We start from the raw sequence: 4,672 nt of genomic DNA, 5'->3' as shown, positions 1-4,672 counted from the left end.
ATGATGACCTGGCGGCAGCCAAGAACATGGAGAAGACTAAGCTCACAATTATGATTGGCGACTTCAACACCAAAATAGGACAAAAAGACTTAGAAGACCCACAGAGCATTGGCAATTTCGGACTGGGAACGAGAAACCTCCGGAAGCGGCTGCTTCTGGAGTTCCTATGCAGGGAGGGAATTTTCTGCGCAAACACCTTCTTTCAAAAGTCCAGACAGAGGAAATAGATCTGGAGAAGCCCTGATGGTACCACCAAGAACGAAATAGATTACATCCTGACAACCGAGAGGCATACCTGCAAGGACGTGTCGGTTCTGAGCCGCTTCGATGCTGGAAGCGACCATAGACTGGTGAGAGCAAGGGTCTGTGTCGATACCCGGCTTGAGAGAAGAAAACAAACTCAGAAGAGGATCAGGGCCACCATGCACGAGTTGCAAAACAAAAAGGACGAACCCCTATCGAACGGAAGCTCCAATCAATGGAAAACCTGAGAGAGCTAGAGATTAACAAACTATCGGACAGGATCACGAGTGGCATTCAGACGGCAGTTCGGAAGATACGTTTCACCGCGAAAACGGAGGATCCGAAACTCAGCACAGAGACAGTTGCACTACAGGAGAGGAGCAGGACGACAGATAGAGACGCACTAGAATACGCCGAGCTGAACAAAAAAGTGATAAAAGTGATTTGCAAAGACCTAAAAGCCCACAACACACAACTAATCCATGATATAATTTTGTAGAAAACAACCGGAACATGAAGGTGCTCAGAGCTAGGTCGTATAAAGAGAAGGTTATCCATCAAATAAGAAATAAACATGGGGAAGTGGTATCAGAAAGAAAAGAAATCGCAAAGGTCGTCGAAGACTTCTATCGATGTCTCTACAACTAGTCAGCCTAGGAATCAAACCAGCCCGAGAGACGGAGAGCCCAGGTGTTTAACGTCGGGTCTGAGGAAATGCCAGAAATCGACGTCTAGGAACTGAGAGTAGCGCTACGCCAAATGAAAAACCACAAAGCTCCAGGAGAAGATAAGATCACAACCGAGATGCTAAAGACGGGCGGAGAGACACTGGAGAGGGCGATGCTTGTTCTGTTCAACAGGTGCCTGGGGGAGGGTCGTATCCCCGACTCATGGAGAAATGCCGAGGTCATTATCTTATATAAAAAAGGCGACTGTAAGGAAATAGAAAATTACAGACCTATCAGCCTCTTGTCAATCTTTTATAAACTTCTAATGAAAATAGTAATGGAGCGTTTGAGCGGGAAACTAGACTTCTACTAGCCGGTGGAGCAGGCCGGGTTTAAAAAAGGCTTCAACACAGTAGACCATATCTAGACGGTACATACACTCATCGAAAAATGCACGGAATACAATATGCCCCTCCATCTGGAGTTTGTAGACTACCAGAAGGCATTTGACTCGGTAGAGACATGGGCAATGCTGAATGCAATGGACAGCGCGCGGATTGACTCCAGATATTCCAATCTCATCAAAGACTGCTACATTTGCTACGCAAATGTCACTCTGCAGGTTAAGATTACAGAAGACCTGACAAAGATCACCGACAAAGTTCCTGTCAGACGGGAAGTCAGACAAGAGGACCCTATATCCCCAAAGTTGTTTACCTTTACGTTAGAGGATCTTCAAAGGTCTGGATTGAGAGAAGAAAGGAATGAACATCGATGGAAAGCGCCTGAGCCATCTAAGGTTCGCGGATAACGTTATACTCGTGAGTGGAGATCCAGAGGAACTGGGTGACATGCTGAGAGAGCTCAAGGAGAGGTCCCAAGCAGTGGGACTAAAGATGAACCTCCAGAAGACCAAAATTGTCAGCCAGAGCAACATCTAAGTAACTTTGGACAACCACGTCTTGGAAACAGTAAACGAGTATGTATACCTAGACCACAGAATCAAACTGGGTAGAGAAAACCAGACAGCCGAGATCAACAGAAGAATACAGTTGACGTGGGCCGCGTTCGGCAAACTAGCTCACATCCTGAGGAACCCGCGAATCCCCATAAACCTAAAACGGAAAGTCTTCGAAAGCTGCATCCTACTTGTCACAACATACGGGCTGGAAACCATAACACTCACTAAGTAGAGTGCAAACTGTTTTAGGGTATGCCAACGAGCCATGGAGCGGGCCATGCTGGGGCTCAGCCTAAGAGACAAAGTGAGGAACGAAGACATAAAGAGGAGGACAAGGGTCGTGGATGTGATAGAGCGCATCGCGAGGAACAAATGGCGCTGGACGGGACATGTGGCTCGGGACGAGAGAAAAAAGACTAGGACCATCCTACAATGGAGATCCAGAGAAACCAAAAGAGATGTAAGGAGACCCCAGATAAGATGGAGAGACGATATACATCGTCATGCGGGCAGAAATTGGATCCAGACCGCCCAAGACAGAAAAACATGGAAAGGAATGGAAGAGGCTTACGTCCAGAAGTGGATGGCAATAGGCTGAAGAAGAAGTAGCGTTTACTGGGCCTTTATTTTTCAAACTTTTGTTAATGGATTTGTACATACCACTTGGTATCTGAGTAATTCATATGTATATTTATATGTATATGTATATGTATATGTATATGTATATGTATATGTATATGTATATGTATATGTATATGTATATGTATATGTATATGTATATGTATATGTATATGCATATGCATATGTATATGTATATGTATATGTATATGTATATGTATATGTATATGTATATGTATATGTATATGCATATGTATATGTATATGTATATGTATATGTATATGTATATGTACATGTGCGTGCGTGCGTGCGTGCGTACGTGCGTGCGTGCGTGCGTGGGTGTGTGTGTGTATATTTTTAAGTATGTCACGTGATCGCAACTATAGATATATAGCTATAAGATAGCTTAAGAGGCGAAATACCACATTCTCCGTAAAATTCTTCCAATAATATTTTTTGCTTATCAAATGATGGAAAAGTAATTCTTTCTTCTTTATAGCCATCGCAGTTGGTTTTACCATAGACAAAAGTCGCATAGACAAAAAATTCTTCTTGCATCTCTTGCTTTTTGTAGGTATACTACTACAGCTGCATCACTACGTATGTAACCAGAACCTTCTTAATCGTAAGGTTTACAGTATCCATCAGCAGATAAAACTCCTAAAACATTATTAGTAGTTTATTTGTTTCAATCAATATAATTTTGTTACCGATTTTTTTATTAATTTACTAAGTATTATTATAAGGAACTTTAATAAATACATGTAAAAGAATTAACTACATATTATTTAAAAACAAAACAACTGAATTTAACAAAATGATTTAAAAAATATTATTAATTACAATAATATAATTAATTAAATATTATTATCTCATAGATATATCAATAAATATGTATATATCATTTGACAATGTAACAACTTTGAACACGATAATATTATTTTTCACATACTTAGACGAAAAAACTGATGAGTAAATAAAGGATGAATGCATAAATTGACATTAGCAACAATAGCCGCTTCGCAAATGCCAGATCGAATTATTCTGTAAGCTTCCACCATAGCGAAATGACTTGAGCTGCATGCAGTATCGATGTTATACGATGGTCCAATAACGCCAAGCCAATAAAAAATTCGGTTTGTTATCAAAGCTTTATTGCACCCAAGAATGGGTAATCCAGCAATCTGTTACCCATTACAGTTTTTATTTCATTTATCAAAAATATTTTCCTTATATTAATCGCAATCTTTCTATATGTATATATTAATATATTTATACACTATTTTAAGAGTGCGTGCTTCTTTTATCTATTTTTTTTAAATTAATTACAGTTTTTATTTCATTTATCAAAAATATTTTCTTTACATTAATCGCAATCTTTCTATATGTATATATTAATATATTTATACACTATTTTAAGAGTGCGTGCTTCTTTTATCTATTTTTTTTAAATTAATTACAGTTTTTATTTCATTTATCAAAAATATTTTCCTTATATTAATCACAATCTTTCTATATGTATATATTAATATATTTATACACTATTTTAAGAGTGCGTGCTTCTTTTATCTATTTTTTTTAAATTAATTACAGTTTTTATTTCATTTATCAAAAATATTTTTCTTATATTAATCGCAATCTTTCTATATGTATATATTAATATATTTATAGACTATTTTAAGAGTGCGTGCTTCTTTTATCTATTTTTTTTTAAATTAAAATAACTAATGTGAATCACATACATGAGGTTTTTCGTATACTAAATCTAAATATCCTTCACAAACACCTATTGCTGTGACAAGGCTTGTGTTTGTTCCTTGTAATTCTGTAGGATTTACACCCGCATCAATAATTGCTTCATACATATGCTCAAGTAACATTCTGCTTCCAGGATCAAGTACATGAGCTTCTTCGGCCGATATGTTAAAAAATTCTGCATCAAATTTTTGTAGATTGTTAACTTTTCCTATTCGAGCAGGCATTTTATAAATATCTGTCAGGATTTAAAGTAATTGAATAAAAATAATATTATCATATTGTTAAGTTATTGATAATAATTGTACTAAAATATTCTTAAAAAGATATATAACATCTCAATTACTTTGAAATGAAACAGAAGGTGATATACAGGGCGTTCGGAAATTAAACCAACAAACTTTCAGAGGTTGTAAGAAATATCAAA

The 4,672-nt window shown here is 37.2% G+C and overlaps 1 pseudogene; it reads right to left on the bottom strand.

The window, feature by feature from the left end:
- Positions 1–2,856: 2,856 nt before the first annotated feature.
- LOC140674150 (fatty acid synthase-like) lies at positions 2,857–4,472 on the bottom strand (annotated as a pseudogene).
- Positions 4,473–4,672: the final 200 nt, after the last annotated feature.

The sequence above is a fragment of the Anoplolepis gracilipes genome, chromosome 15, assembly GCF_047496725.1.
Source record: "Anoplolepis gracilipes chromosome 15, ASM4749672v1, whole genome shotgun sequence".
Taxonomy (NCBI): Eukaryota; Metazoa; Arthropoda; class Insecta; order Hymenoptera; family Formicidae; genus Anoplolepis; species Anoplolepis gracilipes.
This window is presented reverse-complemented; position numbering and strand designations above follow the sequence as displayed.